Source organism: Schistocerca piceifrons, chromosome 2 (assembly GCF_021461385.2).
Source record: "Schistocerca piceifrons isolate TAMUIC-IGC-003096 chromosome 2, iqSchPice1.1, whole genome shotgun sequence".
Lineage (NCBI taxonomy): Eukaryota > Metazoa > Arthropoda > Insecta > Orthoptera > Acrididae > Schistocerca > Schistocerca piceifrons.
Genome location: NC_060139.1, coordinates 44,187,825 through 44,205,462, shown reverse-complemented (window position 1 = coordinate 44,205,462; position 17,638 = coordinate 44,187,825). Strand labels below are relative to the sequence as shown.

General features: G+C 53.6%; 54 non-coding genes across 54 annotated transcripts; 36 read left to right on the top strand and 18 right to left on the bottom strand.

Annotated features, from left to right (window-relative positions):
• The first annotated feature begins 286 nt into the window (after window positions 1–286).
• Trnav-cac lies at window positions 287–359 on the top strand. Its single transcript has one exon. It is a non-coding gene; the product is annotated as a tRNA-Val (tRNA).
• A 158-nt stretch (window positions 360–517) lies between these two features.
• On the top strand, window positions 518–590 carry Trnav-aac. Its single transcript has one exon. It is a non-coding gene; the product is annotated as a tRNA-Val (tRNA).
• Window positions 591–784: 194 nt separating this feature from the next.
• Window positions 785–856, bottom strand: Trnap-agg. The gene has a single exon. It is a non-coding gene; the product is annotated as a tRNA-Pro (tRNA).
• A 402-nt stretch (window positions 857–1,258) lies between these two features.
• On the top strand, window positions 1,259–1,331 carry Trnav-cac. The gene has a single exon. It is a non-coding gene; the product is annotated as a tRNA-Val (tRNA).
• Window positions 1,332–1,489: 158 nt separating this feature from the next.
• Window positions 1,490–1,562, top strand: Trnav-aac. Its single transcript has one exon. It is a non-coding gene; the product is annotated as a tRNA-Val (tRNA).
• A 194-nt stretch (window positions 1,563–1,756) lies between these two features.
• Window positions 1,757–1,828, bottom strand: Trnap-agg. Its single transcript has one exon. It is a non-coding gene; the product is annotated as a tRNA-Pro (tRNA).
• A 402-nt stretch (window positions 1,829–2,230) lies between these two features.
• On the top strand, window positions 2,231–2,303 carry Trnav-cac. Its single transcript has one exon. It is a non-coding gene; the product is annotated as a tRNA-Val (tRNA).
• A 158-nt stretch (window positions 2,304–2,461) lies between these two features.
• On the top strand, window positions 2,462–2,534 carry Trnav-aac. The gene has a single exon. It is a non-coding gene; the product is annotated as a tRNA-Val (tRNA).
• A 194-nt stretch (window positions 2,535–2,728) lies between these two features.
• Trnap-agg lies at window positions 2,729–2,800 on the bottom strand. Its single transcript has one exon. It is a non-coding gene; the product is annotated as a tRNA-Pro (tRNA).
• A 402-nt stretch (window positions 2,801–3,202) lies between these two features.
• Trnav-cac lies at window positions 3,203–3,275 on the top strand. Its single transcript has one exon. It is a non-coding gene; the product is annotated as a tRNA-Val (tRNA).
• Window positions 3,276–3,433: 158 nt separating this feature from the next.
• Window positions 3,434–3,506, top strand: Trnav-aac. The gene has a single exon. It is a non-coding gene; the product is annotated as a tRNA-Val (tRNA).
• A 194-nt stretch (window positions 3,507–3,700) lies between these two features.
• Trnap-agg lies at window positions 3,701–3,772 on the bottom strand. Its single transcript has one exon. It is a non-coding gene; the product is annotated as a tRNA-Pro (tRNA).
• Window positions 3,773–4,174: 402 nt separating this feature from the next.
• On the top strand, window positions 4,175–4,247 carry Trnav-cac. Its single transcript has one exon. It is a non-coding gene; the product is annotated as a tRNA-Val (tRNA).
• A 158-nt stretch (window positions 4,248–4,405) lies between these two features.
• On the top strand, window positions 4,406–4,478 carry Trnav-aac. The gene has a single exon. It is a non-coding gene; the product is annotated as a tRNA-Val (tRNA).
• Window positions 4,479–4,672: 194 nt separating this feature from the next.
• Window positions 4,673–4,744, bottom strand: Trnap-agg. Its single transcript has one exon. It is a non-coding gene; the product is annotated as a tRNA-Pro (tRNA).
• A 402-nt stretch (window positions 4,745–5,146) lies between these two features.
• Trnav-cac lies at window positions 5,147–5,219 on the top strand. The gene has a single exon. It is a non-coding gene; the product is annotated as a tRNA-Val (tRNA).
• A 158-nt stretch (window positions 5,220–5,377) lies between these two features.
• Window positions 5,378–5,450, top strand: Trnav-aac. The gene has a single exon. It is a non-coding gene; the product is annotated as a tRNA-Val (tRNA).
• Window positions 5,451–5,644: 194 nt separating this feature from the next.
• On the bottom strand, window positions 5,645–5,716 carry Trnap-agg. The gene has a single exon. It is a non-coding gene; the product is annotated as a tRNA-Pro (tRNA).
• Window positions 5,717–6,118: 402 nt separating this feature from the next.
• Window positions 6,119–6,191, top strand: Trnav-cac. The gene has a single exon. It is a non-coding gene; the product is annotated as a tRNA-Val (tRNA).
• Window positions 6,192–6,349: 158 nt separating this feature from the next.
• On the top strand, window positions 6,350–6,422 carry Trnav-aac. Its single transcript has one exon. It is a non-coding gene; the product is annotated as a tRNA-Val (tRNA).
• Window positions 6,423–6,616: 194 nt separating this feature from the next.
• On the bottom strand, window positions 6,617–6,688 carry Trnap-agg. Its single transcript has one exon. It is a non-coding gene; the product is annotated as a tRNA-Pro (tRNA).
• A 402-nt stretch (window positions 6,689–7,090) lies between these two features.
• Window positions 7,091–7,163, top strand: Trnav-cac. Its single transcript has one exon. It is a non-coding gene; the product is annotated as a tRNA-Val (tRNA).
• Window positions 7,164–7,321: 158 nt separating this feature from the next.
• Trnav-aac lies at window positions 7,322–7,394 on the top strand. The gene has a single exon. It is a non-coding gene; the product is annotated as a tRNA-Val (tRNA).
• Window positions 7,395–7,588: 194 nt separating this feature from the next.
• Window positions 7,589–7,660, bottom strand: Trnap-agg. The gene has a single exon. It is a non-coding gene; the product is annotated as a tRNA-Pro (tRNA).
• A 402-nt stretch (window positions 7,661–8,062) lies between these two features.
• On the top strand, window positions 8,063–8,135 carry Trnav-cac. The gene has a single exon. It is a non-coding gene; the product is annotated as a tRNA-Val (tRNA).
• A 158-nt stretch (window positions 8,136–8,293) lies between these two features.
• Trnav-aac lies at window positions 8,294–8,366 on the top strand. Its single transcript has one exon. It is a non-coding gene; the product is annotated as a tRNA-Val (tRNA).
• A 194-nt stretch (window positions 8,367–8,560) lies between these two features.
• Trnap-agg lies at window positions 8,561–8,632 on the bottom strand. The gene has a single exon. It is a non-coding gene; the product is annotated as a tRNA-Pro (tRNA).
• A 402-nt stretch (window positions 8,633–9,034) lies between these two features.
• Window positions 9,035–9,107, top strand: Trnav-cac. The gene has a single exon. It is a non-coding gene; the product is annotated as a tRNA-Val (tRNA).
• Window positions 9,108–9,265: 158 nt separating this feature from the next.
• On the top strand, window positions 9,266–9,338 carry Trnav-aac. The gene has a single exon. It is a non-coding gene; the product is annotated as a tRNA-Val (tRNA).
• Window positions 9,339–9,532: 194 nt separating this feature from the next.
• Window positions 9,533–9,604, bottom strand: Trnap-agg. Its single transcript has one exon. It is a non-coding gene; the product is annotated as a tRNA-Pro (tRNA).
• Window positions 9,605–10,006: 402 nt separating this feature from the next.
• Window positions 10,007–10,079, top strand: Trnav-cac. The gene has a single exon. It is a non-coding gene; the product is annotated as a tRNA-Val (tRNA).
• Window positions 10,080–10,237: 158 nt separating this feature from the next.
• Window positions 10,238–10,310, top strand: Trnav-aac. The gene has a single exon. It is a non-coding gene; the product is annotated as a tRNA-Val (tRNA).
• Window positions 10,311–10,504: 194 nt separating this feature from the next.
• Trnap-agg lies at window positions 10,505–10,576 on the bottom strand. The gene has a single exon. It is a non-coding gene; the product is annotated as a tRNA-Pro (tRNA).
• A 402-nt stretch (window positions 10,577–10,978) lies between these two features.
• Window positions 10,979–11,051, top strand: Trnav-cac. The gene has a single exon. It is a non-coding gene; the product is annotated as a tRNA-Val (tRNA).
• A 158-nt stretch (window positions 11,052–11,209) lies between these two features.
• Trnav-aac lies at window positions 11,210–11,282 on the top strand. The gene has a single exon. It is a non-coding gene; the product is annotated as a tRNA-Val (tRNA).
• A 194-nt stretch (window positions 11,283–11,476) lies between these two features.
• On the bottom strand, window positions 11,477–11,548 carry Trnap-agg. The gene has a single exon. It is a non-coding gene; the product is annotated as a tRNA-Pro (tRNA).
• Window positions 11,549–11,950: 402 nt separating this feature from the next.
• Window positions 11,951–12,023, top strand: Trnav-cac. Its single transcript has one exon. It is a non-coding gene; the product is annotated as a tRNA-Val (tRNA).
• A 158-nt stretch (window positions 12,024–12,181) lies between these two features.
• Trnav-aac lies at window positions 12,182–12,254 on the top strand. The gene has a single exon. It is a non-coding gene; the product is annotated as a tRNA-Val (tRNA).
• A 194-nt stretch (window positions 12,255–12,448) lies between these two features.
• Window positions 12,449–12,520, bottom strand: Trnap-agg. Its single transcript has one exon. It is a non-coding gene; the product is annotated as a tRNA-Pro (tRNA).
• A 402-nt stretch (window positions 12,521–12,922) lies between these two features.
• Window positions 12,923–12,995, top strand: Trnav-cac. Its single transcript has one exon. It is a non-coding gene; the product is annotated as a tRNA-Val (tRNA).
• Window positions 12,996–13,153: 158 nt separating this feature from the next.
• On the top strand, window positions 13,154–13,226 carry Trnav-aac. Its single transcript has one exon. It is a non-coding gene; the product is annotated as a tRNA-Val (tRNA).
• A 194-nt stretch (window positions 13,227–13,420) lies between these two features.
• Window positions 13,421–13,492, bottom strand: Trnap-agg. The gene has a single exon. It is a non-coding gene; the product is annotated as a tRNA-Pro (tRNA).
• Window positions 13,493–13,894: 402 nt separating this feature from the next.
• On the top strand, window positions 13,895–13,967 carry Trnav-cac. The gene has a single exon. It is a non-coding gene; the product is annotated as a tRNA-Val (tRNA).
• A 158-nt stretch (window positions 13,968–14,125) lies between these two features.
• Window positions 14,126–14,198, top strand: Trnav-aac. The gene has a single exon. It is a non-coding gene; the product is annotated as a tRNA-Val (tRNA).
• Window positions 14,199–14,392: 194 nt separating this feature from the next.
• On the bottom strand, window positions 14,393–14,464 carry Trnap-agg. Its single transcript has one exon. It is a non-coding gene; the product is annotated as a tRNA-Pro (tRNA).
• A 402-nt stretch (window positions 14,465–14,866) lies between these two features.
• On the top strand, window positions 14,867–14,939 carry Trnav-cac. Its single transcript has one exon. It is a non-coding gene; the product is annotated as a tRNA-Val (tRNA).
• A 158-nt stretch (window positions 14,940–15,097) lies between these two features.
• Window positions 15,098–15,170, top strand: Trnav-aac. Its single transcript has one exon. It is a non-coding gene; the product is annotated as a tRNA-Val (tRNA).
• A 194-nt stretch (window positions 15,171–15,364) lies between these two features.
• On the bottom strand, window positions 15,365–15,436 carry Trnap-agg. Its single transcript has one exon. It is a non-coding gene; the product is annotated as a tRNA-Pro (tRNA).
• A 402-nt stretch (window positions 15,437–15,838) lies between these two features.
• Window positions 15,839–15,911, top strand: Trnav-cac. The gene has a single exon. It is a non-coding gene; the product is annotated as a tRNA-Val (tRNA).
• A 158-nt stretch (window positions 15,912–16,069) lies between these two features.
• Trnav-aac lies at window positions 16,070–16,142 on the top strand. Its single transcript has one exon. It is a non-coding gene; the product is annotated as a tRNA-Val (tRNA).
• Window positions 16,143–16,336: 194 nt separating this feature from the next.
• On the bottom strand, window positions 16,337–16,408 carry Trnap-agg. Its single transcript has one exon. It is a non-coding gene; the product is annotated as a tRNA-Pro (tRNA).
• A 402-nt stretch (window positions 16,409–16,810) lies between these two features.
• Window positions 16,811–16,883, top strand: Trnav-cac. Its single transcript has one exon. It is a non-coding gene; the product is annotated as a tRNA-Val (tRNA).
• A 158-nt stretch (window positions 16,884–17,041) lies between these two features.
• Trnav-aac lies at window positions 17,042–17,114 on the top strand. Its single transcript has one exon. It is a non-coding gene; the product is annotated as a tRNA-Val (tRNA).
• Window positions 17,115–17,308: 194 nt separating this feature from the next.
• Trnap-agg lies at window positions 17,309–17,380 on the bottom strand. The gene has a single exon. It is a non-coding gene; the product is annotated as a tRNA-Pro (tRNA).
• Between the last annotated feature and the right edge of the window lie 258 nt (window positions 17,381–17,638).

Below are 17,638 nucleotides of genomic sequence, written 5' to 3'. Positions count from 1 at the left end.
CCTGGGCTATTGGTACCTTCATGTAGAGCTGCCGCTGGGCTCGCACTGCCTGCTGCTGAGAAAGTGATTGCTTTTGCTGATATGACTTGCAATAACGACTGCGCGAAACGCCGCTATCTCGTTAGGGGTGCTACGGCAGACACCCTCTCGAGCACCCCGAAGACTTCTTGAGCCCTCGGCTGTGATGGGTTCCAGGCTGACAAAAGAACTGTCGTGTGTGCATTCGCGGACGAGAGAAAGGCTGCGGCAAGTTCGAGTGAACAAGGATGGACTGCTCGGGTCCGTCGTTTCCGTCGTGTAGCGGTTATCACGTCTGCTTCACACGCAGAAGGTCCCCGGTTCGATCCCGGGCGGGAACAGAATTTTCCTGCCTCTGTCGTATTGTCCTCCAATGAGCCACGTCGTGTGTGGATCTGCTGCATGTCTCTTCGTTTTGCAAGTACCACATTTATTGAATTTTTTAGTTACGATGGCAACATCACTACAAGTTGTCTGTGAAGTAAGGTGCACACAAGCAGTTTCCCTGGTGTAGCGGTTATCACGTCTGCCTAACACGCAGAAGGTCCCCGGTTCGATCCCGGGCGGAAACACTTTTTCATCACTTTAAGCAAGACTTACTAACATGCATCTGCTACCATCTGTACCCGAACCCTTCGTAATCGCCTTCACGCGTTGGATCAGAGTGTCAATTGCTCACATCGAATAAGAAATTCATTTGATATTGACGGCGAGCTTTTTGCGCTGACTCAGCCACTGACGTGCGATCAGTTTGCACAAAACGCTAGGGCTCGTCCGGGATTTGAACCCGGGACCTCCTGCACCCTAAGCAGGAATCATACCCCTAGACCAACGAGCCCTGTGACACGGCGAATGCCAATTATTGCAGTCCCTCGACGTCGTCCAGGGTGACCTGGGGGTCTCGTGTACGCTGGCGGGATGGGGGCGCCGCGAATTCCCGCGGTCGGCGGCCTTCCTGGGCTATTGGTACCTTCATGTAGAGCTGCCGCTGGGCTCGCACTGCCTGCTGCTGAGAAAGTGATTGCTTTTGCTGATATGACTTGCAATAACGACTGCGCGAAACGCCGCTATCTCGTTAGGGGTGCTACGGCAGACACCCTCTCGAGCACCCCGAAGACTTCTTGAGCCCTCGGCTGTGATGGGTTCCAGGCTGACAAAAGAACTGTCGTGTGTGCATTCGCGGACGAGAGAAAGGCTGAAGCAAGTTCGAGTGAACAAGGATGGACTGCTTGTGTCCGTCGTTTCCGTAGTGTAGCGGTTATCACGTCTGCTTCACACGCAGAAGGTCCCCGGTTCGATCCCGGGCGGGAACAGAATTTTCCTGCCTATGTCGTATTGTCCTCCAATGAGCCACGTCGTGTGTGGATCTGCTGCATGTCTCTTCGTTTTGCAAGTACCACATTTATTGAATTTTTTAGTTACGATGGCAACATCACTACAAGTTGTCTGTGAAGTAAGGTGCACACAAGCAGTTTCCGTGGTGTAGCGGTTATCACGTCTGCCTAACACGCAGAAGGTCCCCGGTTCGATCCCGGGCGGAAACACTTTTTCATCACTTTAAGCAAGACTTACTAACATGCATCTGCTACCATCTGTACCCGAACCCTTCGTAATCGCCTTCACGCGTTGGATCAGAGTGTCAATTGCTCACATCGAATAAGAAATTCATTTGATATTGACGGCGAGCTTTTTGCGCTGACTCAGCCACTGACGTGCGATCAGTTTGCACAAAACGCTAGGGCTCGTCCGGGATTTGAACCCGGGACCTCCTGCACCCTAAGCAGGAATCATACCCCTAGACCAACGAGCCCTGTGACACGGCGAATGCCAATTATTGCAGTCCCTCGACGTCGTCCAGGGTGACCTGGGGGTCTCGTGTACGCTGGCGGGATGGGGGCGCCGCGAATTCCCGCGGTCGGCGGCCTTCCTGGGCTATTGGTACCTTCATGTAGAGCTGCCGCTGGGCTCGCACTGCCTGCTGCTGAGAAAGTGATTGCTTTTGCTGATATGACTTGCAATAACGACTGCGCGAAACGCCGCTATCTCGTTAGGGGTGCTACGGCAGACACCCTCTCGAGCACCCCGAAGACTTCTTGAGCCCTCGGCTGTGATGGGTTCCAGGCTGACAAAAGAACTGTCGTGTGTGCATTCGCGGACGAGAGAAAGGCTGCGGCAAGTTCGAGTGAACAAGGATGGACTGCTCGGGTCCGTCGTTTCCGTCGTGTAGCGGTTATCACGTCTGCTTCACACGCAGAAGGTCCCCGGTTCGATCCCGGGCGGGAACAGAATTTTCCTGCCTCTGTCGTATTGTCCTCCAATGAGCCACGTCGTGTGTGGATCTGCTGCATGTCTCTTCGTTTTGCAAGTACCACATTTATTGAATTTTTTAGTTACGATGGCAACATCACTACAAGTTGTCTGTGAAGTAAGGTGCACACAAGCAGTTTCCCTGGTGTAGCGGTTATCACGTCTGCCTAACACGCAGAAGGTCCCCGGTTCGATCCCGGGCGGAAACACTTTTTCATCACTTTAAGCAAGACTTACTAACATGCATCTGCTACCATCTGTACCCGAACCCTTCGTAATCGCCTTCACGCGTTGGATCAGAGTGTCAATTGCTCACATCGAATAAGAAATTCATTTGATATTGACGGCGAGCTTTTTGCGCTGACTCAGCCACTGACGTGCGATCAGTTTGCACAAAACGCTAGGGCTCGTCCGGGATTTGAACCCGGGACCTCCTGCACCCTAAGCAGGAATCATACCCCTAGACCAACGAGCCCTGTGACACGGCGAATGCCAATTATTGCAGTCCCTCGACGTCGTCCAGGGTGACCTGGGGGTCTCGTGTACGCTGGCGGGATGGGGGCGCCGCGAATTCCCGCGGTCGGCGGCCTTCCTGGGCTATTGGTACCTTCATGTAGAGCTGCCGCTGGGCTCGCACTGCCTGCTGCTGACAAAGTGATTGCTTTTGCTGATATGACTTGCAATAACGACTGCGCGAAACGCCGCTATCTCGTTAGGGGTGCTACGGCAGACACCCTCTCGAGCACCCCGAAGACTTCTTGAGCCCTCGGCTGTGATGGGTTCCAGGCTGACAAAAGAACTGTCGTGTGTGCATTCGCGGACGAGAGAAAGGCTGCGGCAAGTTCGAGTGAACAAGGATGGACTGCTCGGGTCCGTCGTTTCCGTCGTGTAGCGGTTATCACGTCTGCTTCACACGCAGAAGGTCCCCGGTTCGATCCCGGGCGGGAACAGAATTTTCCTGCCTCTGTCGTATTGTCCTCCAATGAGCCACGTCGTGTGTGGATCTGCTGCATGTCTCTTCGTTTTGCAAGTACCACATTTATTGAATTTTTTAGTTACGATGGCAACATCACTACAAGTTGTCTGTGAAGTAAGGTGCACACAAGCAGTTTCCGTGGTGTAGCGGTTATCACGTCTGCCTAACACGCAGAAGGTCCCCGGTTCGATCCCGGGCGGAAACACTTTTTCATCACTTTAAGCAAGACTTACTAACATGCATCTGCTACCATCTGTACCCGAACCCTTCGTAATCGCCTTCACGCGTTGGATCAGAGTGTCAATTGCTCACATCGAATAAGAAATTCATTTGATATTGACGGCGAGCTTTTTGCGCTGACTCAGCCACTGACGTGCGATCAGTTTGCACAAAACGCTAGGGCTCGTCCGGGATTTGAACCCGGGACCTCCTGCACCCTAAGCAGGAATCATACCCCTAGACCAACGAGCCCTGTGACACGGCGAATGCCAATTATTGCAGTCCCTCGACGTGGTCCAGGGTGACCTGGGGGTCTCGTGTACGCTGGCGGGATGGGGGCGCCGCGAATTCCCGCGGTCGGCGGCCTTCCTGGGCTATTGGTACCTTCATGTAGAGCTGCCGCTGGGCTCGCACTGCCTGCTGCTGAGAAAGTGATTGCTTTTGCTGATATGACTTGCAATAACGACTGCGCGAAACGCCGCTATCTCGTTAGGGGTGCTACGGCAGACACCCTCTCGAGCACCCCGAAGACTTCTTGAGCCCTCGGCTGTGATGGGTTCCAGGCTGACAAAAGAACTGTCGTGTGTGCATTCGCGGACGAGAGAAAGGCTGAGGCAAGTTCGAGTGAACAAGGATGGACTGCTCGGGTCCGTCGTTTCCGTAGTGTAGCGGTTATCACGTCTGCTTCACACGCAGAAGGTCCCCGGTTCGATCCCGGGCGGGAACAGAATTTTCCTGCCTATGTCGTATTGTCCTCCAATGAGCCACGTCGTGTGTGGATCTGCTGCATGTCTCTTCGTTTTGCAAGTACCACATTTATTGAATTTTTTAGTTACGATGGCAACATCACTACAAGTTGTCTGTGAAGTAAGGTGCACACAAGCAGTTTCCGTGGTGTAGCGGTTATCACGTCTGCCTAACACGCAGAAGGTCCCCGGTTCGATCCCGGGCGGAAACACTTTTTCATCACTTTAAGCAAGACTTACTAACATGCATCTGCTACCATCTGTACCCGAACCCTTCGTAATCGCCTTCACGCGTTGGATCAGAGTGTCAATTGCTCACATCGAATAAGAAATTCATTTGATATTGACGGCGAGCTTTTTGCGCTGACTCAGCCACTGACGTGCGATCAGTTTGCACAAAACGCTAGGGCTCGTCCGGGATTTGAACCCGGGACCTCCTGCACCCTAAGCAGGAATCATACCCCTAGACCAACGAGCCCTGTGACACGGCGAATGCCAATTATTGCAGTCCCTCGACGTCGTCCAGGGTGACCTGGGGGTCTCGTGTACGCTGGCGGGATGGGGGCGCCGCGAATTCCCGCGGTCGGCGGCCTTCCTGGGCTATTGGTACCTTCATGTAGAGCTGCCGCTGGGCTCGCACTGCCTGCTGCTGAGAAAGTGATTGCTTTTGCTGATATGACTTGCAATAACGACTGCGCGAAACGCCGCTATCTCGTTAGGGGTGCTACGGCAGACACCCTCTCGAGCACCCCGAAGACTTCTTGAGCCCTCGGCTGTGATGGGTTCCAGGCTGACAAAAGAACTGTCGTGTGTGCATTCGCGGACGAGAGAAAGGCTGCGGCAAGTTCAAGTGAACAAGGATGGACTGCTCGGGTCCGTCGTTTCCGTCGTGTAGCGGTTATCACGTCTGCTTCACACGCAGAAGGTCCCCGGTTCGATCCCGGGCGGGAACAGAATTTTCCTGCCTCTGTCGTATTGTCCTCCAATGAGCCACGTCGTGTGTGGATCTGCTGCATGTCTCTTCGTTTTGCAAGTACCACATTTATTGAATTTTTTAGTTACGATGGCAACATCACTACAAGTTGTCTGTGAAGTAAGGTGCACACAAGCAGTTTCCCTGGTGTAGCGGTTATCACGTCTGCCTAACACGCAGAAGGTCCCCGGTTCGATCCCGGGCGGAAACACTTTTTCATCACTTTAAGCAAGACTTACTAACATGCATCTGCTACCATCTGTACCCGAACCCTTCGTAATCGCCTTCACGCGTTGGATCAGAGTGTCAATTGCTCACATCGAATAAGAAATTCATTTGATATTGACGGCGAGCTTTTTGCGCTGACTCAGCCACTGACGTGCGATCAGTTTGCACAAAACGCTAGGGCTCGTCCGGGATTTGAACCCGGGACCTCCTGCACCCTAAGCAGGAATCATACCCCTAGACCAACGAGCCCTGTGACACGGCGAATGCCAATTATTGCAGTCCCTCGACGTCGTCCAGGGTGACCTGGGGGTCTCGTGTACGCTGGCGGGATGGGGGCGCCGCGAATTCCCGCGGTCGGCGGCCTTCCTGGGCTATTGGTACCTTCATGTAGAGCTGCCGCTGGGCTCGCACTGCCTGCTGCTGACAAAGTGATTGCTTTTGCTGATATGACTTGCAATAACGACTGCGCGAAACGCCGCTATCTCGTTAGGGGTGCTACGGCAGACACCCTCTCGAGCACCCCGAAGACTTCTTGAGCCCTCGGCTGTGATGGGTTCCAGGCTGACAAAAGAACTGTCGTGTGTGCATTCGCGGACGAGAGAAAGGCTGAGGCAAGTTCGAGTGAACAAGGATGGACTGCTTGTGTCCGTCGTTTCCGTAGTGTAGCGGTTATCACGTCTGCTTCACACGCAGAAGGTCCCCGGTTCGATCCCGGGCGGGAACAGAATTTTCCTGCCTATGTCGTATTGTCCTCCAATGAGCCACGTCGTGTGTGGATCTGCTGCATGTCTCTTCGTTTTGCAAGTACCACATTTATTGAATTTTTTAGTTACGATGGCAACATCACTACAAGTTGTCTGTGAAGTAAGGTGCACACAAGCAGTTTCCGTGGTGTAGCGGTTATCACGTCTGCCTAACACGCAGAAGGTCCCCGGTTCGATCCCGGGCGGAAACACTTTTTCATCACTTTAAGCAAGACTTACTAACATGCATCTGCTACCATCTGTACCCGAACCCTTCGTAATCGCCTTCACGCGTTGGATCAGAGTGTCAATTGCTCACATCGAATAAGAAATTCATTTGATATTGACGGCGAGCTTTTTGCGCTGACTCAGCCACTGACGTGCGATCAGTTTGCACAAAACGCTAGGGCTCGTCCGGGATTTGAACCCGGGACCTCCTGCACCCTAAGCAGGAATCATACCCCTAGACCAACGAGCCCTGTGACACGGCGAATGCCAATTATTGCAGTCCCTCGACGTCGTCCAGGGTGACCTGGGGGTCTCGTGTACGCTGGCGGGATGGGGGCGCCGCGAATTCCCGCGGTCGGCGGCCTTCCTGGGCTATTGGTACCTTCATGTAGAGCTGCCGCTGGGCTCGCACTGCCTGCTGCTGAGAAAGTGATTGCTTTTGCTGATATGACTTGCAATAACGACTGCGCGAAACGCCGCTATCTCGTTAGGGGTGCTACGGCAGACACCCTCTCGAGCACCCCGAAGACTTCTTGAGCCCTCGGCTGTGATGGGTTCCAGGCTGACAAAAGAACTGTCGTGTGTGCATTCGCGGACGAGAGAAAGGCTGCGGCAAGTTCGAGTGAACAAGGATGGACTGCTCGGGTCCGTCGTTTCCGTCGTGTAGCGGTTATCACGTCTGCTTCACACGCAGAAGGTCCCCGGTTCGATCCCGGGCGGGAACAGAATTTTCCTGCCTCTGTCGTATTGTCCTCCAATGAGCCACGTCGTGTGTGGATCTGCTGCATGTCTCTTCGTTTTGCAAGTACCACATTTATTGAATTTTTTAGTTACGATGGCAACATCACTACAAGTTGTCTGTGAAGTAAGGTGCACACAAGCAGTTTCCCTGGTGTAGCGGTTATCACGTCTGCCTAACACGCAGAAGGTCCCCGGTTCGATCCCGGGCGGAAACACTTTTTCATCACTTTAAGCAAGACTTACTAACATGCATCTGCTACCATCTGTACCCGAACCCTTCGTAATCGCCTTCACGCGTTGGATCAGAGTGTCAATTGCTCACATCGAATAAGAAATTCATTTGATATTGACGGCGAGCTTTTTGCGCTGACTCAGCCACTGACGTGCGATCAGTTTGCACAAAACGCTAGGGCTCGTCCGGGATTTGAACCCGGGACCTCCTGCACCCTAAGCAGGAATCATACCCCTAGACCAACGAGCCCTGTGACACGGCGAATGCCAATTATTGCAGTCCCTCGACGTCGTCCAGGGTGACCTGGGGGTCTCGTGTACGCTGGCGGGATGGGGGCGCCGCGAATTCCCGCTGTCGGCGGCCTTCCTGGGCTATTGGTACCTTCATGTAGAGCTGCCGCTGGGCTCGCACTGCCTGCTGCTGACAAAGTGATTGCTTTTGCTGATATGACTTGCAATAACGACTGCGCGAAACGCCGCTATCTCGTTAGGGGTGCTACGGCAGACACCCTCTCGAGCACCCCGAAGACTTCTTGAGCCCTCGGCTGTGATGGGTTCCAGGCTGACAAAAGAACTGTCGTGTGTGCATTCGCGGACGAGAGAAAGGCTGCGGCAAGTTCGAGTGAACAAGGATGGACTGCTCGGGTCCGTCGTTTCCGTCGTGTAGCGGTTATCACGTCTGCTTCACACGCAGAAGGTCCCCGGTTCGATCCCGGGCGGGAACAGAATTTTCCTGCCTCTGTCGTATTGTCCTCCAATGAGCCACGTCGTGTGTGGATCTGCTGCATGTCTCTTCGTTTTGCAAGTACCACATTTATTGAATTTTTTAGTTACGATGGCAACATCACTACAAGTTGTCTGTGAAGTAAGGTGCACACAAGCAGTTTCCGTGGTGTAGCGGTTATCACGTCTGCCTAACACGCAGAAGGTCCCCGGTTCGATCCCGGGCGGAAACACTTTTTCATCACTTTAAGCAAGACTTACTAACATGCATCTGCTACCATCTGTACCCGAACCCTTCGTAATCGCCTTCACGCGTTGGATCAGAGTGTCAATTGCTCACATCGAATAAGAAATTCATTTGATATTGACGGCGAGCTTTTTGCGCTGACTCAGCCACTGACGTGCGATCAGTTTGCACAAAACGCTAGGGCTCGTCCGGGATTTGAACCCGGGACCTCCTGCACCCTAAGCAGGAATCATACCCCTAGACCAACGAGCCCTGTGACACGGCGAATGCCAATTATTGCAGTCCCTCGACGTGGTCCAGGGTGACCTGGGGGTCTCGTGTACGCTGGCGGGATGGGGGCGCCGCGAATTCCCGCGGTCGGCGGCCTTCCTGGGCTATTGGTACCTTCATGTAGAGCTGCCGCTGGGCTCGCACTGCCTGCTGCTGAGAAAGTGATTGCTTTTGCTGATATGACTTGCAATAACGACTGCGCGAAACGCCGCTATCTCGTTAGGGGTGCTACGGCAGACACCCTCTCGAGCACCCCGAAGACTTCTTGAGCCCTCGGCTGTGATGGGTTCCAGGCTGACAAAAGAACTGTCGTGTGTGCATTCGCGGACGAGAGAAAGGCTGAGGCAAGTTCGAGTGAACAAGGATGGACTGCTCGGGTCCGTCGTTTCCGTAGTGTAGCGGTTATCACGTCTGCTTCACACGCAGAAGGTCCCCGGTTCGATCCCGGGCGGGAACAGAATTTTCCTGCCTATGTCGTATTGTCCTCCAATGAGCCACGTCGTGTGTGGATCTGCTGCATGTCTCTTCGTTTTGCAAGTACCACATTTATTGAATTTTTTAGTTACGATGGCAACATCACTACAAGTTGTCTGTGAAGTAAGGTGCACACAAGCAGTTTCCGTGGTGTAGCGGTTATCACGTCTGCCTAACACGCAGAAGGTCCCCGGTTCGATCCCGGGCGGAAACACTTTTTCATCACTTTAAGCAAGACTTACTAACATGCATCTGCTACCATCTGTACCCGAACCCTTCGTAATCGCCTTCACGCGTTGGATCAGAGTGTCAATTGCTCACATCGAATAAGAAATTCATTTGATATTGACGGCGAGCTTTTTGCGCTGACTCAGCCACTGACGTGCGATCAGTTTGCACAAAACGCTAGGGCTCGTCCGGGATTTGAACCCGGGACCTCCTGCACCCTAAGCAGGAATCATACCCCTAGACCAACGAGCCCTGTGACACGGCGAATGCCAATTATTGCAGTCCCTCGACGTCGTCCAGGGTGACCTGGGGGTCTCGTGTACGCTGGCGGGATGGGGGCGCCGCGAATTCCCGCGGTCGGCGGCCTTCCTGGGCTATTGGTACCTTCATGTAGAGCTGCCGCTGGGCTCGCACTGCCTGCTGCTGAGAAAGTGATTGCTTTTGCTGATATGACTTGCAATAACGACTGCGCGAAACGCCGCTATCTCGTTAGGGGTGCTACGGCAGACACCCTCTCGAGCACCCCGAAGACTTCTTGAGCCCTCGGCTGTGATGGGTTCCAGGCTGACAAAAGAACTGTCGTGTGTGCATTCGCGGACGAGAGAAAGGCTGAGGCAAGTTCGAGTGAACAAGGATGGACTGCTTGTGTCCGTCGTTTCCGTAGTGTAGCGGTTATCACGTCTGCTTCACACGCAGAAGGTCCCCGGTTCGATCCCGGGCGGGAACAGAATTTTCCTGCCTATGTCGTATTGTCCTCCAATGAGCCACGTCGTGTGTGGATCTGCTGCATGTCTCTTCGTTTTGCAAGTACCACATTTATTGAATTTTTTAGTTACGATGGCAACATCACTACAAGTTGTCTGTGAAGTAAGGTGCACACAAGCAGTTTCCGTGGTGTAGCGGTTATCACGTCTGCCTAACACGCAGAAGGTCCCCGGTTCGATCCCGGGCGGAAACACTTTTTCATCACTTTAAGCAAGACTTACTAACATGCATCTGCTACCATCTGTACCCGAACCCTTCGTAATCGCCTTCACGCGTTGGATCAGAGTGTCAATTGCTCACATCGAATAAGAAATTCATTTGATATTGACGGCGAGCTTTTTGCGCTGACTCAGCCACTGACGTGCGATCAGTTTGCACAAAACGCTAGGGCTCGTCCGGGATTTGAACCCGGGACCTCCTGCACCCTAAGCAGGAATCATACCCCTAGACCAACGAGCCCTGTGACACGGCGAATGCCAATTATTGCAGTCCCTCGACGTCGTCCAGGGTGACCTGGGGGTCTCGTGTACGCTGGCGGGATGGGGGCGCCGCGAATTCCCGCGGTCGGCGGCCTTCCTGGGCTATTGGTACCTTCATGTAGAGCTGCCGCTGGGCTCGCACTGCCTGCTGCTGAGAAAGTGATTGCTTTTGCTGATATGACTTGCAATAACGACTGCGCGAAACGCCGCTATCTCGTTAGGGGTGCTACGGCAGACACCCTCTCGAGCACCCCGAAGACTTCTTGAGCCCTCGGCTGTGATGGGTTCCAGGCTGACAAAAGAACTGTCGTGTGTGCATTCGCGGACGAGAGAAAGGCTGCGGCAAGTTCGAGTGAACAAGGATGGACTGCTCGGGTCCGTCGTTTCCGTCGTGTAGCGGTTATCACGTCTGCTTCACACGCAGAAGGTCCCCGGTTCGATCCCGGGCGGGAACAGAATTTTCCTGCCTCTGTCGTATTGTCCTCCAATGAGCCACGTCGTGTGTGGATCTGCTGCATGTCTCTTCGTTTTGCAAGTACCACATTTATTGAATTTTTTAGTTACGATGGCAACATCACTACAAGTTGTCTGTGAAGTAAGGTGCACACAAGCAGTTTCCCTGGTGTAGCGGTTATCACGTCTGCCTAACACGCAGAAGGTCCCCGGTTCGATCCCGGGCGGAAACACTTTTTCATCACTTTAAGCAAGACTTACTAACATGCATCTGCTACCATCTGTACCCGAACCCTTCGTAATCGCCTTCACGCGTTGGATCAGAGTGTCAATTGCTCACATCGAATAAGAAATTCATTTGATATTGACGGCGAGCTTTTTGCGCTGACTCAGCCACTGACGTGCGATCAGTTTGCACAAAACGCTAGGGCTCGTCCGGGATTTGAACCCGGGACCTCCTGCACCCTAAGCAGGAATCATACCCCTAGACCAACGAGCCCTGTGACACGGCGAATGCCAATTATTGCAGTCCCTCGACGTCGTCCAGGGTGACCTGGGGGTCTCGTGTACGCTGGCGGGATGGGGGCGCCGCGAATTCCCGCTGTCGGCGGCCTTCCTGGGCTATTGGTACCTTCATGTAGAGCTGCCGCTGGGCTCGCACTGCCTGCTGCTGACAAAGTGATTGCTTTTGCTGATATGACTTGCAATAACGACTGCGCGAAACGCCGCTATCTCGTTAGGGGTGCTACGGCAGACACCCTCTCGAGCACCCCGAAGACTTCTTGAGCCCTCGGCTGTGATGGGTTCCAGGCTGACAAAAGAACTGTCGTGTGTGCATTCGCGGACGAGAGAAAGGCTGCGGCAAGTTCGAGTGAACAAGGATGGACTGCTCGGGTCCGTCGTTTCCGTCGTGTAGCGGTTATCACGTCTGCTTCACACGCAGAAGGTCCCCGGTTCGATCCCGGGCGGGAACAGAATTTTCCTGCCTCTGTCGTATTGTCCTCCAATGAGCCACGTCGTGTGTGGATCTGCTGCATGTCTCTTCGTTTTGCAAGTACCACATTTATTGAATTTTTTAGTTACGATGGCAACATCACTACAAGTTGTCTGTGAAGTAAGGTGCACACAAGCAGTTTCCGTGGTGTAGCGGTTATCACGTCTGCCTAACACGCAGAAGGTCCCCGGTTCGATCCCGGGCGGAAACACTTTTTCATCACTTTAAGCAAGACTTACTAACATGCATCTGCTACCATCTGTACCCGAACCCTTCGTAATCGCCTTCACGCGTTGGATCAGAGTGTCAATTGCTCACATCGAATAAGAAATTCATTTGATATTGACGGCGAGCTTTTTGCGCTGACTCAGCCACTGACGTGCGATCAGTTTGCACAAAACGCTAGGGCTCGTCCGGGATTTGAACCCGGGACCTCCTGCACCCTAAGCAGGAATCATACCCCTAGACCAACGAGCCCTGTGACACGGCGAATGCCAATTATTGCAGTCCCTCGACGTGGTCCAGGGTGACCTGGGGGTCTCGTGTACGCTGGCGGGATGGGGGCGCCGCGAATTCCCGCGGTCGGCGGCCTTCCTGGGCTATTGGTACCTTCATGTAGAGCTGCCGCTGGGCTCGCACTGCCTGCTGCTGAGAAAGTGATTGCTTTTGCTGATATGACTTGCAATAACGACTGCGCGAAACGCCGCTATCTCGTTAGGGGTGCTACGGCAGACACCCTCTCGAGCACCCCGAAGACTTCTTGAGCCCTCGGCTGTGATGGGTTCCAGGCTGACAAAAGAACTGTCGTGTGTGCATTCGCGGACGAGAGAAAGGCTGAGGCAAGTTCGAGTGAACAAGGATGGACTGCTCGGGTCCGTCGTTTCCGTAGTGTAGCGGTTATCACGTCTGCTTCACACGCAGAAGGTCCCCGGTTCGATCCCGGGCGGGAACAGAATTTTCCTGCCTATGTCGTATTGTCCTCCAATGAGCCACGTCGTGTGTGGATCTGCTGCATGTCTCTTCGTTTTGCAAGTACCACATTTATTGAATTTTTTAGTTACGATGGCAACATCACTACAAGTTGTCTGTGAAGTAAGGTGCACACAAGCAGTTTCCGTGGTGTAGCGGTTATCACGTCTGCCTAACACGCAGAAGGTCCCCGGTTCGATCCCGGGCGGAAACACTTTTTCATCACTTTAAGCAAGACTTACTAACATGCATCTGCTACCATCTGTACCCGAACCCTTCGTAATCGCCTTCACGCGTTGGATCAGAGTGTCAATTGCTCACATCGAATAAGAAATTCATTTGATATTGACGGCGAGCTTTTTGCGCTGACTCAGCCACTGACGTGCGATCAGTTTGCACAAAACGCTAGGGCTCGTCCGGGATTTGAACCCGGGACCTCCTGCACCCTAAGCAGGAATCATACCCCTAGACCAACGAGCCCTGTGACACGGCGAATGCCAATTATTGCAGTCCCTCGACGTCGTCCAGGGTGACCTGGGGGTCTCGTGTACGCTGGCGGGATGGGGGCGCCGCGAATTCCCGCGGTCGGCGGCCTTCCTGGGCTATTGGTACCTTCATGTAGAGCTGCCGCTGGGCTCGCACTGCCTGCTGCTGAGAAAGTGATTGCTTTTGCTGATATGACTTGCAATAACGACTGCGCGAAACGCCGCTATCTCGTTAGGGGTGCTACGGCAGACACCCTCTCGAGCACCCCGAAGACTTCTTGAGCCCTCGGCTGTGATGGGTTCCAGGCTGACAAAAGAACTGTCGTGTGTGCATTCGCGGACGAGAGAAAGGCTGCGGCAAGTTCGAGTGAACAAGGATGGACTGCTCGGGTCCGTCGTTTCCGTCGTGTAGCGGTTATCACGTCTGCTTCACACGCAGAAGGTCCCCGGTTCGATCCCGGGCGGGAACAGAATTTTCCTGCCTCTGTCGTATTGTCCTCCAATGAGCCACGTCGTGTGTGGATCTGCTGCATGTCTCTTCGTTTTGCAAGTACCACATTTATTGAATTTTTTAGTTACGATGGCAACATCACTACAAGTTGTCTGTGAAGTAAGGTGCACACAAGCAGTTTCCGTGGTGTAGCGGTTATCACGTCTGCCTAACACGCAGAAGGTCCCCGGTTCGATCCCGGGCGGAAACACTTTTTCATCACTTTAAGCAAGACTTACTAACATGCATCTGCTACCATCTGTACCCGAACCCTTCGTAATCGCCTTCACGCGTTGGATCAGAGTGTCAATTGCTCACATCGAATAAGAAATTCATTTGATATTGACGGCGAGCTTTTTGCGCTGACTCAGCCACTGACGTGCGATCAGTTTGCACAAAACGCTAGGGCTCGTCCGGGATTTGAACCCGGGACCTCCTGCACCCTAAGCAGGAATCATACCCCTAGACCAACGAGCCCTGTGACACGGCGAATGCCAATTATTGCAGTCCCTCGACGTCGTCCAGGGTGACCTGGGGGTCTCGTGTACGCTGGCGGGATGGGGGCGCCGCGAATTCCCGCGGTCGGCGGCCTTCCTGGGCTATTGGTACCTTCATGTAGAGCTGCCGCTGGGCTCGCACTGCCTGCTGCTGAGAAAGTGATTGCTTTTGCTGATATGACTTGCAATAACGACTGCGCGAAACGCCGCTATCTCGTTAGGGGTGCTACGGCAGACACCCTCTCGAGCACCCCGAAGACTTCTTGAGCCCTCGGCTGTGATGGGTTCCAGGCTGACAAAAGAACTGTCGTGTGTGCATTCGCGGACGAGAGAAAGGCTGAGGCAAGTTCGAGTGAACAAGGATGGACTGCTCGGGTCCGTCGTTTCCGTAGTGTAGCGGTTATCACGTCTGCTTCACACGCAGAAGGTCCCCGGTTCGATCCCGGGCGGGAACAGAATTTTCCTGCCTATGTCGTATTGTCCTCCAATGAGCCACGTCGTGTGTGGATCTGCTGCATGTCTCTTCGTTTTGCAAGTACCACATTTATTGAATTTTTTAGTTACGATGGCAACATCACTACAAGTTGTCTGTGAAGTAAGGTGCACACATGCAGTTTCCGTGGTGTAGCGGTTATCACGTCTGCCTAACACGCAGAAGGTCCCCGGTTCGATCCCGGGCGGAAACACTTTTTCATCACTTTAAGCAAGACTTACTAACATGCATCTGCTACCATCTGTACCCGAACCCTTCGTAATCGCCTTCACGCGTTGGATCAGAGTGTCAATTGCTCACATCGAATAAGAAATTCATTTGATATTGACGGCGAGCTTTTTGCGCTGACTCAGCCACTGACGTGCGATCAGTTTGCACAAAACGCTAGGGCTCGTCCGGGATTTGAACCCGGGACCTCCTGCACCCTAAGCAGGAATCATACCCCTAGACCAACGAGCCCTGTGACACGGCGAATGCCAATTATTGCAGTCCCTCGACGTCGTCCAGGGTGACCTGGGGGTCTCGTGTACGCTGGCGGGATGGGGGCGCCGCGAATTCCCGCGGTCGGCGGCCTTCCTGGGCTATTGGTACCTTCATGTAGAGCTGCCGCTGGGCTCGCACTGCCTGCTGCTGAGAAAGTGATTGCTTTTGCTGATATGACTTGCAATAACGACTGCGCGAAACGCCGCTATCTCGTTAGGGGTGCTACGGCAGACACCCTCTCGAGCACCCCGAAGACTTCTTGAGCCCTCGGCTGTGATGGGTTCCAGGCTGACAAAAGAACTGTCGTGTGTGCATTCGCGGACGAGAGAAAGGCTGCGGCAAGTTCGAGTGAACAAGGATGGACTGCTCGGGTCCGTCGTTTCCGTCGTGTAGCGGTTATCACGTCTGCTTCACACGCAGAAGGTCCCCGGTTCGATCCCGGGCGGGAACAGAATTTTCCTGCCTCTGTCGTATTGTCCTCCAATGAGCCACGTCGTGTGTGGATCTGCTGCATGTCTCTTCGTTTTGCAAGTACCACATTTATTGAATTTTTTAGTTACGATGGCAACATCACTACAAGTTGTCTGTGAAGTAAGGTGCACACAAGCAGTTTCCGTGGTGTAGCGGTTATCACGTCTGCCTAACACGCAGAAGGTCCCCGGTTCGATCCCGGGCGGAAACACTTTTTCATCACTTTAAGCAAGACTTACTAACATGCATCTGCTACCATCTGTACCCGAACCCTTCGTAATCGCCTTCACGCGTTGGATCAGAGTGTCAATTGCTCACATCGAATAAGAAATTCATTTGATATTGACGGCGAGCTTTTTGCGCTGACTCAGCCACTGACGTGCGATCAGTTTGCACAAAACGCTAGGGCTCGTCCGGGATTTGAACCCGGGACCTCCTGCACCCTAAGCAGGAATCATACCCCTAGACCAACGAGCCCTGTGACACGGCGAATGCCAATTATTGCAGTCCCTCGACGTCGTCCAGGGTGACCTGGGGGTCTCGTGTACGCTGGCGGGATGGGGGCGCCGCGAATTCCCGCGGTCGGCGGCCTTCCTGGGCTATTGGTACCTTCATGTAGAGCTGCCGCTGGGCTCGCACTGCCTGCTGCTGAGAAAGTGATTGCTTTTGCTGATATGACTTGCAATAACGACTGCGCGAAACGCCGCTATCTCGTTAGGGGTGCTACGGCAGACACCCTCTCGAGCACCCCGAAGACTTCTTGAGCCCTCGGCTGTGATGGGTTCCAGGCTGACAAAAGAACTGTCGTGTGTGCATTCGCGGACGAGAGAAAGTCTGAGGCAAGTTCGAGTGAACAAGGATGGACTGCTTGGGTCCGTCGTTTCCGTAGTGTAGCGGTTATCACGTCTGCTTCACACGCAGAAGGTCCCCGGTTCGATCCCGGGCGGGAACAGAATTTTCCTGCCTATGTCGTATTGTCCTCCAATGAGCCACGTCGTGTGTGGATCTGCTGCATGTCTCTTCGTTTTGCAAGTACCACATTTATTGAATTTTTTAGTTACGATGGCAACATCACTACAAGTTGTCTGTAAAGTAAGGTGCACACAAGCAGTTTCCGTGGTGTAGCGGTTATCACGTCTGCCTAACACGCAGAAGGTCCCCGGTTCGATCCCGGGCGGAAACACTTTTTCATCACTTTAAGCAAGACTTACTAACATGCATCTGCTACCATCTGTACCCGAACCCTTCGTAATCGCCTTCACGCGTTGGATCAGAGTGTCAATTGCTCACATCGAATAAGAAATTCATTTGATATTGACGGCGAGCTTTTTGCGCTGACTCAGCCACTGACGTGCGATCAGTTTGCACAAAACGCTAGGGCTCGTCCGGGATTTGAACCCGGGACCTCCTGCACCCTAAGCAGGAATCATACCCCTAGACCAACGAGCCCTGTGACACGGCGAATGCCAATTATTGCAGTCCCTCGACGTCGTCCAGGGTGACCTGGGGGTCTCGTGTACGCTGGCGGGATGGGGGCGCCGCGAATTCCCGCGGTCGGCGGCCTTCCTGGGCTATTGGTACCTTCATGTAGAGCTGCCGCTGGGCTCGCACTGCCTGCTGCTGAGAAAGTGATTGCTTTTGCTGATATGACTTGCAATAACGACTGCGCGAAACGCCGCTATCTCGTTAGGGGTGCTACGGCAGACA